Below are 17,028 nucleotides of genomic sequence, written 5' to 3'. Positions count from 1 at the left end.
GGGCAAGGAATAAACAGTAATTTTATGGCCCAAGTCCTGCACATGATTATGGAATAAAATAATGGAAAATATCATATGATTTTATCCTAAACATTATTACACTTGGGACACTTATACACTCCCACAATTCAGCAGCCTCTTAAGGTGTCCACATGGCCTCTTTCTCTAGATTTTTAAGGGACACTTGGAGGCAAATGGTGACAAAAAATTTCTTTGTAAATACCCCCTAAATGATGCAAAATTTGGCCAAAATTAGTAAAACCAAGGGGAGGTTTTGCTCAACTAAAATCTCACCTAAAGTAGCCCTAAAAACCATGCAAAAGGAAGGAAAATTATCAGGCTCCAAGCGAGGATTCATCAATGTATGTCTAAGCATGATTTTGGTTAAGTTTAAGGGTTGTTTTGGTTGAAATTTCATGACAAAATCGTAAGTTTATATGCTGTGATTTTTTAGTCACAATGAGAATGGATTAGGGAAGGATAGAAATCATGAATATGAGCTTGAAATTGCATGTTTAATTGACATTTGGATTGAATTTTAAAAGAAAATTAAAGTTAGGGTTTAAGACACCCTATTCGGCCACTATGTGTTTTTGAGGTTAGAGATTATTTCAATGTGATTTGATGATTCCAATGAGTTTAAAAGGTATTTTTGTGTAGGAAAACACCCAAAAAAAAGTGTTTAAAATCATAAGAATCAAAAATAAAAATTTTGCTATTTTAAAGCATATAATTCAGCCAAAGCTAGTTGAGGGAGAAGGAGTGTGATTTTGTTAAATCTGATTTGATATTTGAATTCTACATGAAAAATTGTGCAGGAATAGTCCAAGAGATTATTCAAAACAAAGGTGGAAATTAAAGTAAAAAAAAAGAGAGTTATAGAGTTATATTGATACCTAATGGTATTTTATGTGTTATGATTGATAATTTGGCACGTGTTTATGCATGTATTGATAGGCATTAAGCAAGAGACCAAGGAGTTACAAGGAACCAAGAAGGCCAAAATTCTTGGATTAGAAAGAGGTAGCATGGAATTTATAATTTTAATGTTAACTTGCTTGGTTGTTATATGATATGCTTCCTTGATTTTATGCAACATGGTATTTGAAATTGTCTGATAGTAATATGGTTGATTTGTTTGCATGGTATGCCTTAGCATGATGCATTAATATATTAATTTGGAATGATTTGATATGGTCTTTATATGGCAAAGGTAAAGAAATGTTTTATGAATTGATTGTGACATATCTAGTATGTTTAATATTATTATTGTAATTTTTTTGCTACTAAGATTTCTATGAAATCTCATTCCTCTCAATGTATAAACAATCAATAGGAACCTAAAGTAGTGTGACCAAAGGCAAGGAGGTATTATTTTTCATGAAGGAAATATGTTATGGAATTATATTGAATTTATGTTGAACCTTATGTATATGTTTTGTAATTACTATGAATTGTTATGTATTATTGTGAACTATGTTGGAATATTGTATTAATACTTAAGGATGCTTTACATGTGAGCGTTTGATTAAAGGATCATGTTTAATCTTGTGATGAGTAATTGGAATGGTTATACGGATCAAAAAGAGGAGAAAAAGGCAAGAATTGCATAAAAAGGGATAAAAGTTAACTTTTTAAGGGCAAGATTTGACCATATGAGATTCTGTGCAAATGGATGAGATTTTGGATAAAACTTGTCAGACTTATAGATCATATTTTTATCTTTAAAACAAGTAGTGTTTCACTAAATTTGGAGTTTGGTGCAAAGAGTTCTGCCCTTCTAAAGTTGGGCATAAATTCTAAAAAATTAAAAAATGATCGTATGAACAGTATCATTTCACGTGAATTCTGGGATTAATTAGTGAGTTCTGAATATCAATGAGTATTTTTTTCTCTAAAGGTCATATTAATATCTTTAAGTGGAACTTAGAACTACTTTATTTTGATTTTTTTTGGAATTAGTTATGAATTTTCAAAGTTTAGCCTTTGTAAGGGTCATAATTAATAGTTACTCGAATTGAAGAAATTTTAAGGTTCAAATTTTTTCAACTTAAGGTCACAAGAAATAATTCTAAATGATTCCAATTAAGATAAAATGAGATACAAAAGTAAAGTATGGCAAATGCCATCTCATGGAACGCATCACATGCCACCTATCACACATGTGAAGAAAGCATAATATTTTTATTACATAATTCCATTCTTCCAAACTTGACCCTTAACAAAATGTATTATTCTATCCATGTCTCTTCATCATTTTGGCATTAAAATAGGGAGAAAATTTATAGAAAATTCGTGTAAAATGCAGACCCCAAGTATTCCTCTACCAATTTTATGATTTTACATCGTATCGAGTACTTTTTCGGGTCCTAACTTATTCAATAACCCTAGGACATGTTGTGGCACCTTTTTTTCATCACAAATAAGCTCAGATGACATTATTTAACATGCCTAAAGAGAGAGTGATTCTCTTCCCTTGTTCTTCTGTTAAAACATTTAATAATATTTATTTTAGAGCAAACTTGACCGAATTCTCTCCATCGATCCATAACTCTAAGAATCTGTCTCTGGTTATCAATACTATCTTTTCATCATGGGAATTTTTCTATTTTCTCTTAAGTTAAAAGCCAACATCTTGACAGTTTATTTTGACTTTTCCCGGATAGTGTAGAAATAGGGTTTAAATTCTATTAAAGCCAACTTGTCCGCTTTCTGGGGACAAAATCATTTTTAAAACCTGTGATAATTCCTCATATATTATTGCCCATTTTTCTCCAATTATCTGAGGCCTCCTCGTATTTTTAATAATTTAATTTAAGCTAATATTCATAATTAGCCAAAACCCTGGAAAATTTATCAATTTGCTTCAAGGGCATTTTCATCATTTTTAACCCCCTATAAGCCTTAAAACCTTATTTCCTTTTTTTTTTAATTTTGTGAAATTTTTTTGAAACTTTTAGGCGTACTTTCCATCATTGCCTTTTACGGCACGAAACTTTCTGAATTTCTAATTAGGTCCCTTCTTGGTTTTAACCTTAGGAATCCTCTCACTAAGATTCCCAGTATAACCTTTGGCCCTAAGTCATATCTAAAGATTCCTAGTATAACCTTTGGCTCTAAATCATATCTAATTCTCTCACTTGAATCCTTGAGACTTTATCAGAGTCTCTACCTTCCTCATTTCTTAGTCCCACAAAACCTTCACTTTGCAATTTGGTCCCTGAGAAGTCTTTTATCCTTTCACGGAACTTTCTTGACTTTTGCCATAAAAAGTCTGGTAGCCTATCCATTTTAGGCTATTTCTTATAATACCTTTAGGTCCAAAATTTTAGGATGTTACAGGAGATGTAGAGGTTCACTTTAAAATATTTAAAGTCCAATTATATTGATAAAATGTCGATTTCGAGAAAAATTAAATTGAAGGAATTCTAGGTTAAAATTAAATATAAGAAAATTAGAAAAATCTCTCCTCATTAAAAGGAAGCTATTGGCAAAAGAAATAATTTTTTAGAAGTATTGGATTTAATAGGATTCAAGGAAAATTCAACCTATATTATGAGATTATACAATGTAATAAACATAAGCTTGGCAGAACAAAATTTTTTCCTGTTTTTTTGCTTGAAATGGTGCCAAAGACGAAGATGGAGGACTACATGGAATAATAAACTTTGTTAAGAGTTAAGTTTTGAAGAATGGAATTATTTAATAATAATTTGTTATTTTCCTACAAGTGTGATAAATGGCATGTAAGGTGTCCCTCCAGGTGGTATTTTCATCAAATGAAAAGGACACCTAATGAGGTTTATATGGCTAAATCACAAGGGAGATGAAGCAAGATTTATACAAGTGTCCGTGGTGAAAATAAATGGTGAATTTGAAGGTTTACCATAAGGTAAATTCAACTTGCATTATAAATACCCCATCCCCTCCTTTATAGCCAAAATTTTGGCCAAGTTAAGAGCAAGAAAGGGAGAAGAAAGTTAGCCAAGTGAGAAGGAAGAAAGAAGAAGAGAAGATCAGGCAAAACCTAGGTTAAATCAAGTGTTAAATCAAAGGAAGAGCTTGGATTTTCTTCTAGGTTATGATGTTCTATGGTTTGATGGTTTTAAATATGGTTTTGATGGAAGTTAAAGGTTAGGAACTTTGAGGTTTGGTGCTATTCAATTTAATTCACAATGAAGTATGGATGGATTGAAGCTTGTATATGAACTAGAGGGTAAAAAATAGTGGGAAAATGGTGTTTAAACTTCGTTCTTAGAAGAATTTCAACTTGTGAAATTTAGATATTCAATTTGGCCAGACCTAGTTCTTGAAGCTAGGTTTTTTTTTTTGGTTAATTTGGGGCTTCCAATGAGTTTAGGAGGTGAAATTGTGTAAAATAAAATTTTTGAATTATAAGGGTACGCCTCTCGGCCAAGCTTAGTTTTAGGTAAAGAAATTGGATTTTTGATAAATCTAAGTTCATATTTGGATTCTAAATAAAAAATCATGTAGGAAAAGCATGTGGGAGTTAAGTTAAAGAAGATGATACTAAAAAGCTAAAATAAAGGTTAAAGGGTTAGGTTTTAAGTTAAAATGTCTAATAAAATTGTTTGGGTTGATTGTAATTCCATTTTTTTTCCTTGCCAAGCATTGACATTGAACAAAAAAGGATTCAAGAACAAGAGGAAGGAATTAAGGAATTAGGTTTATAAAGAGGTAGTAAGAGCTTGCAATATTAGTATTGAATTACATTGGTTGTTTATGCTCTATGTATATGCCATGATGTGGTAGAGCTATGAATGATGAAATATTTTTAACTCCCTTGCATTCATGCCTTGGCAAATATGTATCCTTGAGTTTTTGAATGGTATGTTATGTACTTCCTTTCATGGCATATTATTGGCATGATCATACATAAGTTAAATCCTTGCATATGACATGAACTAACTTTGCATTTTGATACTATGATTGATGTTCTTTGCTACTGGGATTTCTTTGCAATCACACCCCCCTGTAAATGAAATTGATTAATAGGGGTTGGCTCAACAAGGGACAAGGGAAAGAATATGGATGCTTAAAGAGTTTATGATTGAAATATTATGCTTTTCACATATTATGTAATTATGGACTTTTGTAAATCATACGATAAATGCTTATATGGATGATGCTCCCAACCCTTAGGAGGTATTATAGTGTTGAATACTTTCTGGTTTGAATGGTTATGATTGAATATGGATGATAACAATTTAATTTCACTAGTTAAGGTAATTAAAAAGGGTTTAATTGCCTTAAAAATCCTAATAAGCCTTCTACTTTTCTAAGCAAATGATGAAATTTGATAGAGAAATTTGGTAAGCTTATAGATCATATTATAAGCTTTAAATGGAGTAATAGATTACCAAATTTGGAGTTGTATACGAAAATTTATAAATTCTTGAATTTATGGTAAAAAGTTGAAAGATTAAATTGACTAAATGAATAGTGATTTGTGTAAGCAAAATGGACCCTAAATGGAATGAGTAATAGACTAGTGACTGTTTTTTCTATGTAGAGAATTGGAATGATTTTAAATCAAATTTAGAACTACCTTATTTTGATTTTCGTAGAATTAATATGAATTTTTAAAGTTAGCAATATTTTTAGGGTTATCAAATAAATAGTAACCCAAGAATGAACTTTTCAAATTATGGTTTTTCTAAGCCTAGTTCTATATAATGTGATTCTAATTGACTTGTTTTGGCTCTATATATGGTCTAAAGTTAAGGTGTTATATTATTGAAAGTGGGATTTGTTGAAATTTAGTAATATAGTAATTGAAATGGTGTTTTGTTGATTGAGTTTTGTTTATTGGGAATAGGTAAGAGTTTTAACCGGTTTACATTATTGATATTGTTTTGGTTTTAATATTGGATATGTTGGAGGTTGACAATTCTAAGTATACGACTTAAGGATTGATTGAATGGTTGTTGTTGAAGTAGATTAAGGAGCCTAAAAAGTTAATTGGGTGGAGGAATTAATAGCTGCAACTGTGGATTGTGAGTTTTGGTTATGGATTGGGAAGTTTAATTGTAGGAGTTGTTATGGGATATGAGATTTAAGGTTTTTGAGTTGAGTGTTCAATTGTTACTTGTGTTTGACTATGATCTATATGGTGATATAGAATGGTATGTGTCCCTACTTGTGGAGTGGTGCCTTATATTAAAAGTCAAGTGCTAAACTTGGAGTTGATATAACCTGGGTTACTTTACTTTATATGCTCACTATGGATTATAATATTTTATAACTCCTTTCAAATTCTATTGAATTACAAGTAAAGCATTTATGAAGAAAAAGTATGTATTTTGCTTGTATATCAAATCTTGGTGAAGTGAGGAGTATTTTGATGTTATTGCTTGGATTGTATTTGCCTTGAAAGTGTCTTGAAATGTTTGACAATGGTGAATGTTTTGCGATGTGACCTACGTTATGTTATCCATTGTATTCTTATGTTTGTTATGTTGTATCTATTCATGGGGTTTATATATGGGATTGTATTTAGGGGATAACTGTTCTTGAAGCCTGTATAGTTTGCCAACACTATGATTAAGTGTTTGGCTTCTTATCAAGCCTTTGTAGTTCTACTTTTTTCCTAGGCCGAAATCGGGATATGACTTTTGGGTAGAAACCTCTAATACCATAATCTATTCTTAGACAGTGTAGGTATAGGAAGGGCCTATTGACTTAAAGTGGAGTGACCTTTGGCAGGGTTACTTCACATAGAAGGTCTGGGTCCATGTCAAAGGGTTGTGAGAAAGAGTGTGGTAGATGGGGGGTATACATTATTGTGTTTGATTGTTGCATCTGGGGTTGTATGATTATAAATTAAAGTAAGTATTATAGTATTACTTCACCTATTTACCATCCTGTTTATATATATATATTGTAAAATGATCTTTGGTTATTGGGACTTTATGTCTTACCCTGTTAATTTTGTTATTTTCAAGAGAGCTTTTCGGTTCAGTCCATCAAGAAGGGAAATAGCTGGAGGCTTAGGCACGTATAGCCTAGTAAGCCTTTTATGGCTTGGACTTGTAATGATTATGTATTTTGCCATACAAGGGCCCATGTTTTTTATTTTCACACCTAACTATCTCCTTTATAATTTTTTACTCTTATATTTTGATGGATATTCATTTAATGATTAAAGGCCATAGGATTTCTTGTATTTGAACCATCAGGATCCACATTTGTCACCTTTTGGGAAAAACTCTTATTTTATCAATAGTTGTTATGATTCCAAGTTTGTTTGAGTTTAAGTAGGTGTGTGACTTGTAGGCTTAGCTTAGCCCTTAATGAGACTTGCGGTAGAGCATGGTGGTGTTAGGATTAAGGTTTTGATGATAACAAAGTGAGTAATTTGTGTTTCAGTATCTTGATCGATCATCTGATCGATCAAGGTTTTATCGATAAGCTGATAGATAATATCTCTGTTTAATTAAGTAAACTCGGTAGAAGCTTTGATCAATAACATGTTAGATAATGTGTTGATCAATCAATTGATAGATCATTCTTAACTTAGTCGTGTATGAAAATATGGAATAAATTATCGATCATTTGATTGATAATCAGGATGATCGAATATCGGGATACAAATTTGATAGGTGTTTATTGATCACATGATCGATAAACCGATTACCGATGAGAAGACAGATAAATGGTAATGCGCTTTATTCATTCTATGTTTTGCTTTTGTCGCCATTTATCGATCACATTATCGATAAGCCATTTATCGATAATATGATCGAACACTGCCTCATAACTTTGCATGCAGGTATTTACTTCAGTGACTTATTGATCACCTGATCGATCAGAAATTTATCGATTACATGATCGATAATCAGTATATCTTTGTTAGATTGTGGCTCTTCGATCACCGACTCGATAATCAGATTATTGATAATATTATCGATAACCACACTTTATGTTTATCTTGTTTTCACATAACATGATCGATAAATCAGCTCTTTGGTTTTACAAGGATAAATCTCTTTATCGATAACATTATCGATCAACCTTTTATCGATCACCTATTCGATCAACTTACATAGCCTGTGTTTTCACTAAATATACTTTTACTTATTGTTTATTGATAAGGTTATCCATCATCTATTTATCGATAAAGTATTCAAACATTAGTGATTCAAAAGTTATTTCCATAACACTCTGTTTATCGATAACCTGATTAATCAACAAGTGTTCGATCACTTGTTCGATCATGAGGCGATTTCAGTTTAAACTTTAACTAGTCTCGATGTTTCTCAAAATTTATCATCTATTTCATTCGAGCTTTTCTCAGCCTTCATAAATGACTTAATTCACTATTTTAAAGAGTTTCAAAATCAAAAGTTACCATGATCTACCTTTTCTATGCATACCAATATGATATCACTATTTCCTTTTATCGATCACTTGATCGATAAACCATTGATCCATCACTTGATCGATAATCTTAGTTATCTGTTTCAAAAGCTTTCACTCAGAATAATTGATAACCTGATCGATCAAGTAGTAATCGAACATCACTTCGATCAAGCATGTTCAGTTATTACCCAGCACATTTAACAACTGATTGATTCTAACTGTAAACTATGAATAATCATTTTATCATTTATTCGGTTCTACTTTTGATCTTACTCTACAGAGAAAAACTTATTGAATTAATGTATTTTTGTAGATTATGAAGAAAATCCCAAAGGCTCTCCAATGGTTGTCCAAGTAGCCTGTAACCTACCTTGTCAGAAGCATTAATGGCGGAAACCGTTGCAACTGGAAAAACACACAACCGGACTCTCAACGGCCAGAAGCTCTTTCATCTAATAGTTACTAAACGACCTCAACTATAAAAGGAGCGAAGAAGCATTAAATAAACAGATTGAATATGCGAGCTACCCTCTGTTGATTATTTATTGTTGCATTCAATACTCTGTTCTTCCATAACAGTGAGCGTCAGTGATTATCATTTATTCACTCTGTAAGAGAGTTTACTTACTCTTCATTAATCACGTTTTGTGTGATACTTAAGAGTGTGGACTCTTGAGTGGGTTTGTAACCTTACGGGAAGTAAGGGGGAGTGATTGAGAGTTTCAATTACTGTACTGAGGCACCAAGAGCCCAATCAATCTTGGAACATAGTGAAATACTGAGAGGTGTTCTGAGGACTGGACGTAGGTCAAGTGGTTGAGACCGAACCAGTATAAATCATGTGTCTTCCTCTCTACGGTGAAATCTTTCTAAACTCACACTCTCTGTTTCTGATAGTTCTTAGTTTTAATTTCGTAAATTTTTATAACTCACCCAATTTACCCTCCTCTTGGGTGAGACTGTCACTAACAAGTGGCTCATGAAGTCGCAATAAACCACGCATCAGAAAAATTGTTGAGTCATTAAGATATCTCTCTAAAGAGAGGGGTGACCATGAATGAGTAGTCTTACGATGAGTTTTAAATTGTGGTAGCCTCCTCAGGTTAGTCAACTGGCTCAGGGAGAGTACACTTAACTATTCAACAGACATCTTGATGTCAACTGGACCAAGCTTGATTCTGTCTGTCAACAAAGAAAAGAGAAAATAGTAAGAGTAAGAAGATGAGAACTGTAAGTCCCGAACAATATGTATTCAGGCAACCTAAACGTAAAATAAGAATTTAAAAGAAAGGAGATAGGCCCTTAAGGTAAAGATAAAAAATGACAATATATGTCAAAAAGACTGGTTAAAGGCAGTGTTTGAGGAAATTGAAATGCCATGGTATAGTGAAATACCGTGAAGACAGATACACTGTTATAGTGTTATCATGAAAGAAAATGACTAGATAATATAAAGAACATGAGTAGTGACAATGAAATATGCAAAGGCAAGGGCCGTGCTCGTGTAAATAATAGAAAAGTATGGAGTGATAGGATGGGTAAGCATAGATCCAGGATCAAAACTTGGCAATAACGTATAATAAAAAGCTGAAAAGGCCAAAATTGAGTATAAATAGAGATATTCTCTTCAGTTACCCTCTCATTAAGGAAAATGATAGAGGTTTGACTCAGAAATTTTAAAGGCAAAATTTCTTTTGAGAAAGGGAGAATTGTAACATCCTGGATTTTGGGCCTAGAAGTAACAAAATTAACCTGAAATGGGAAGGCTAATAGACCCTTTTTGACAGGAGTTCCAGAAGTTCCTTGGAAAGACGAGAGGATCCCCAAGCACTAAATCGCAAAGCAAAAGTTTTTTGGGGCTCGAGTATAGGAATTGGAGATGATTAAGCTCTAATGGTTGTGCTGGGAACCTCAGGGAGATTATTCCTAATGTTGGACCCAAGCAAGGACCTAATCATTAATTCAGAAAGTTTCAGGCCAGAAAGGGTAATAAGAGAAGGTATGCCCAAAAATTCTAAAAAAATCCCAACAAATTCGAGAAAAATGGGAAATGAGGTTTTAAGGCCCGTATAGGGTTAAAAATGACAAAAATACCCCTAAAGTAAATTGATAAAATTCCAGGGCTTTGACTAATTATGAATATTAGTTAGAATTGAATTATTTAAAATATGAGTAGGCCTAAGATAATTGGAGAAAAATGAAAAATAATATTTGATGAATTATCAAGGGTTTTGATAATAATTCCATTCCTGGAAAGAAAAGATGTTGGCTTTAATAGAATTCAGAGCTTATTTATACACTATCCTGGAAAAGTCAAAATAAACTATTTAGAAATTGACTTTTGACTAAATAAAAATTAAAGAAATTTCTCATGATGAAAGGATAGTATTTGTACCCAAAAACGGATTCTTGAAGTTATGAACCGATAGATAGAATTTGGTCAAGTTTATTCTAAAATAAATATTATTAAGTGTTTTGATGGAAGAATAAGGGAATAGCATCACTTCCTCCTTAGGCATGTTATATAATGCCATGTAAGATTAATTGTGATGAAAAAAGGGTGCCAGAACATGTCTCAGGCCTACCGAGTGAGTAAGGACCCGAAAAAGTACCCAATACGATATAAAATCATAAAATCGATGGGGGAACAGTCAAGGGTATGAGGAAGCACAAAATTATCTTTATTTTTTCCCTATTTCAAGGAAAATTTGATGAGGGGATATGAATGGAATAATACATTTTGTTAAGGGTTAAGTTTGGAAGAATGGAATTATGTAATAAAAAATTTGTATTTACCATACATATGTAATAGGTGGTACATGTGAGGCGGCTTATTGTAACATCCAAACTTTTGGGCCTAGAAGCATCAAAAGTAGCCTGAATAGGATAGGCTACTAGACCCCTTTTGAGCAGAAGTCCCAAAGATGAGAGAGGAAGGCAAAGCAGTTTAGGGACTAAACTGCAAAGTAAAAGTTTTAAGGGGCTAAAGTGTAATCAAAGTTAAAGGCTTTAGTAAAGTCTTGAAGGCCCAGAGAGAGAAAAGAGGCTAGACACAGGCCAAAGGTTAAGTTAGAAACCTCAAAGAGAGGATTGTATGAAGCTAAGTCCAAATAGGGACTAAACTGTAAATCCAGAAAGTTATGACCAACAGGGGTAAAAAGGGAAGAGTACACAGAGAATTCCAAGAAAATCTTAGAAAATGGAAAATAATATTCTAAGGCTCTTCTGTGAAGAGAAAAGACGAAAATACCCCTGAGGCAGCTTCAGTGGAATTTATGAGGTTATTGTCGGTAAAAAGTATACCATTTGAGGTAATTATTTAAAATAGCAAGAGACCTTAAAAAAGTATACAAAAATGAGGTTAAATGGTTGAAAGGTTGTACTAATTTATAAAATTAGTCCTGCAACCAAAAGGCCAGTGGAGTGGCTTTAATAAATTAAAGAGCCGGTTTTGCCGATAAAAGGGCATTTTAGTAAATGAATTTTTATGTAAGGTTTCGAGGAAGTGTTATGGCCTGAGAAAATTCATAGATATTCTCTAAAATTAAAGGAAATTTATGGAGTAGACAGAAGAGTTTTCTGAACTCCGGAAGGCCATAAAGAAAGCCGGAGAAACGTGCGCCAAGTAAATTTGGAGGAAGCTTATGAAACAAGTTTGATCCAATGGCTAGGATTTGATCTCCCTTTTCCTCCACCACTTTTATGACACTTGGCACCTTCTAGAAGGTTGAGGTAAGCATGATGCAAGAAGATGATGCAAGGATGATGTAAAAGTCAACTTGAAGTTCCAAAATTGCCCTTACCCTTTCTATTAGCCACCAAGGGTATTTTGGTCCATTCAAGCCAAATTTTTGGCTATAAATAGGCATTCCCTCCCCTTCATTTTCAACCAAGCAAGGATATATAGGGGAAACTCTGCCACTCTTGCATCTAGAGAGAGAAAGAGCTATTTCTAGTGAGAGAAAGTCCACCTAAGTTCAAGCTTCAAGATCAAGGTATGTGGTGGCTGTAGCATCTGATTTGATGCCTATTTCAAATTATTTACTGTTCATATCTGATTTCAAATTTTCATGCTTAAATTACACTCTGTGAGATTTAAATCCATGGGTAGAACACTCCATTTGGATATGTGTACGATTTATGGTGATTTTTCAAAGTTAGAGATTGAAATCTGGAAACAGTGTTGAACTTTTAGAAGAGTGTCGAGTTGCGTACAATTCTGGTGCTGTTCAGCATAGAATTGGTTCCTGAAACTATTTTTCCTTCAAATTTGACTTAAGTATCTTTCATTGAGACTTAGAAGCACTCAATTTGGATTTTTCTAGATTTAATTATGAATTTTGAAAGTTGAGCAAAAATTCTGGAGATTTTGCGTGAACAGTACCCGCAAACCAAAATTTCCAGATTTGATATTCTTGAATCTAAAGCCATCTAAAGTGGTTCTAATTGACAAGAAATAGATCATAAGGATGGGAAATGATGAGATTTATGTTAGAAAAGCTAGAAAGAAAACCCTAAGACTAAGAGAAAGGGTTGAGGTTCAAGAGAGCTAGCTTTGAACTTTATGTAATCTAGTGGTCCTAATAGATTGTATGATCATTATGACTATGTTTAGGACCTTTGGAACATCCAAGAGAATATTTGATGATGTTGACCAAAAGCTAACATGGTTGGAAAGTCAAGGGAGTCAAAGGAAAAGTAAGAGGAAGGCTTGAGGTGCAAGGTAGTGAACTTACCTATTGTCATTGCTTATGTGTTGCCGTGTACATGTTATTGAATGTTATCGTGACATGTTTTAGCTGCTGTAATTGCTATTCATGATGAGTAGATTATGTCTCCATGGCCATGCATCAGGAAGTTAGCTTTGAGCATGCTAGTATGTCACTAATTAACAAGAGAATAAACAAGTTGCGTGTAGTGCATGAGCATCCATTTAGCATGATTAATATGGTATTGTTTGCTACTGAGATTCCCCCGAATCTCACCCCCTCCCTAACCAACCATTTAGGTCAATCAATGATGGGCACTAATGGCATGAGAAGCAAGGAGAAGAAGTGGAGAATTATTAATGCAAATGATTGATATGAATATTCAATGTATAGTTCTCCTATGCTGTAAATTATGTTATGAATGCCATTACTTCAATGTATATGCTTAGGATGTTTATGGCATGAATGAAAGTATATGAGTATGAATGAGAAAGATTAAGCCCATGCTATGTATGTCAAAGAAATAAAAAGAATTAAAGTAAGGAGATATTAAAGGATAAAACGTAGGTCCTGAAGCAGTTAGTTTTGAGCTTCAGTTTGACCTATCAAATGAATGAGTTAAATCACAAGATTTGGCAGACTTATAGTGCACATCCCAAGCTTCAAAATGAGTGGTAAATCACCTCATTTGGATATGTATACGAAGAGATATGAATTTTCAAAGTTAAGGCATAGAATCTGGAAAGTCCAGATTTTACCAAACAAATAGTAATCTTAATCCAATAAACTGTACGTTTTCAATGAGGATGAGTTCAGTTGAATATTTTTCCCTTAAAGAGCATTGAAAGAGATTTCCGTAGAATTTTGGAACACCTCCATACGATTTTTCTAGAATTAGTTATAATTTTTCAAAGTTAGACCTGTAATCTGAAAACTGGACAGTGAATAGTAATTTTCCGAAAATTAACGTCCAAATTGAAATTTTTAAGTTTAAGACCATCCAAAGTGGTTTGGAATGGTTCTAAATGACTGCTAAGGTACTATATAAGTAAGGTGTGACACTTATGGCATTGAATAAGGGGACACATAAGGAGTTAATATGGCAAGAATCAAGAAGATAAGGGACACATGGCAAAGAATTCAAATGAATGGCCAAGATTAAGCCATACACATACAAGATCAAGGGTTATGATTTAAGCAAATATTTATAAATACCATCTCTCCCATTCTATGCAAGATTTTGGCCAACATGAGAGAAAAGAGGGGAGTGGTCGAACTCATCGAGGGAGAAGGAAGAAGAGGAAGAGCTCCAAGTCTCAAGCAAGTCCAAGCTCTAAAACAAGGTATGTTCATGGCTTTTTATGTAATTTCCACTACTTTTGTTGTTGTTGAGCTTGGTTATAGGTTTTGTTGGATTTTGGGAAAATTCATAATTTTAAGAGAAGATGAAATCGATGTTAGGATAAGGTTTAAAGGCTTGAAAAGAACAAGAATCAAGTAGTTTTGTGATAAGTTTGCAAGAAATTCCATTTCTCCCTAACTTGTGTAATTTTTGGCCAAAGCTGGTTCTTGGGGCTAGAATTGGATTTTGATGATTTTGATACTTTCATTGTGTTTAAAATGAAAAGTGTGAGGTACAAGTGAGAAAACAAGTTCGAAAGCATTGAAATTGAAAATAAAATTTTATGCCCTAAGACCCTATGTTGGGCCAAATCAGTTTAGGTAGGGAGGAGTTTGATTTTGATAACTTTGAGCTTGAAAATAAATTCTACATGCAAAATTGTGTGGGAATAGTAAGTGGGATTAATTTAAGAAAGGTTAAAAATCAAGCTTAAAAGTTAGAAGTTAATATGGTTCAAAGAGAACAGAGTGTTGATGTTGTTAGTTGTCATAGCCCTAATGAATAAATAGAAATGATGTGTTGATGTATTTAGTGTTAGTGGCAGGTCACCCAAGAGGGGGTGAATTGGATGATATGTAAAATTTTAAGTTAATCAAATAAATGACTAAATAAAACAATGGAGATAAGTTTAGAAGGATTTCACTGGTGATGAACAAAAGGAGAATAACATAGGAGTTTATACTAGTTCAGTCTCAATCACTTGACCTACGTCCAGTTCTTAGAGCTCCTCTAAGTTTCCACTAAATCCCCAAAATTCAACAAGCTCTTGGTACCTCGTACAACAATTGAGTCACTCTCAATCACTCCCCCTTACTACCCGCAAGGTTACAATCCCTTCAATAGTCCACACTCTTGAGTCACTCACATAATTGAGTAAATAGAATTACAAACTCTCTCACAGAGTATATATGATGAACACTAATGCTCAGAAAATCAAAAACAGAGTATTGAATGTGAGAGTTAATTTTTATAGATGGTAGCTTGGTGAATTTAATACTTTATGCAATGCTCTTCACGCTATTTATAGTTGGAGACTTTTAGTTTTTTGTTGGAGTATCGATTGCGTGTGTTTGGTAATTACAACAGTTGTTCATAATAAATGCTTCTAACACGGTAGGTTCAGCCTATAATATATCTGTTGTGCTTCATAATCTGTAGAAGTGTCTTAGCAAAAGTGTAAGTTTTCTTCTCAAGTAAATAGAATGAATAACAGAAGAAATAATGATTCTTGGTTTTGATACAGGAAAATAAAAACATAGAATCAATCATCAGATATTCAGAAAGTAAAATGAATCAACTTAATCAAAGTCTTGATCAATAATCCCTTGATCGATAACATCATTGATTAACAGCAATGGAATCAGATTTAAACAAAGAGAACATTTATCAAAGATATTATGGATCAATCGTTTATGGAACATGTGATCGATAAATAATGAAATAAGCTCAATAACAATATACATATGATAATCAGTTAAAATGCTTGTAATCTTGAGACATGTGCTTTCTCAGATTATATAAGAATATAAGATAAATCAAGAAGGTTGAGAAAACCTTGAAGATAGTATGAAAATACATTTTTTGAGAAGTATCATAAAGAGCAGTTTAAATAGATAAGTTGGAGCTTTATCAAACAGATGATCAAACATCAGTTTATCAAACAGGTTATCAATAAAATGAGTTATCATGCAAAAGCATTTTTTTAAACATAATAAACTGAAACATAATCGATAAGTCCTTGATCAATTAGGTTATCGCAAAAATATTTTAAGGACTTAAACTAATATTATAGAAAAACACGGTGTTGATCGAATAAATGATCGATAATTAAATTATCGATTAGGTGATCAATCACTGCTAGTGAAAAAATCAATTTCCAGAATAGACTTGATTGATCAGTTGATCGAACAATAAAGAAGGTTTTGTAAAACAATGTTCGAACAAAATATTGATAAGACGTTGATTGATAAGGTGATTGAAAAACTATAAATCATTCCAAATAGTAAGTGAGTCAAAGAGATTTGCCAATTATCTGAGTCATGATCGATTAACATTTAATCGATAAGGTGATCGATTAATCTTTTGTAAAATGTGAGGAAGTTAACCTCTATTTATCTGACAGCTTATCGATCATTAATTTATCCACCAGGTGATCGATAATTTCCTGAAAGCCCTTGTAAAGACATAGTTTAATAGATGATCAAACATGTGATCGATAAACCTATTTATCTAGCAAGTTATCTAGCACGGTGAATTATCTAACAAGTGATCGATAAAGCCTAACAGTATAGAACCTTAGAATATGCAATCAATGATCCAACATATATTTGATTAACCACTGATCGAACACTTGATCGATTAGTGTACTAACTATGCAAAGAAAAACATAATTACTCACTTTGTTATCATCAAAACCTTAAATTTAATATTTAGGACCATGAGACATCAAGAAAGATGAATGGCAAAGGTTGGACAAGCAACCTTAATAGTTGGAAGCAAAGGAAGCTAGAGAAATGCTTAAAGACACAAGGTAGT

The sequence above is a fragment of the Neltuma alba genome, unplaced genomic scaffold (genome assembly GCF_004799145.2).
Source record: "Neltuma alba isolate B1F8T4 unplaced genomic scaffold, ASM479914v2 tig00010885_pilon, whole genome shotgun sequence".
In the NCBI taxonomy this organism is placed as follows: Eukaryota; Viridiplantae; Streptophyta; class Magnoliopsida; order Fabales; family Fabaceae; genus Neltuma; species Neltuma alba.
The sequence above is the reverse complement of the archived record's forward strand: the minus strand, read 5'-3'. Positions refer to the sequence as shown.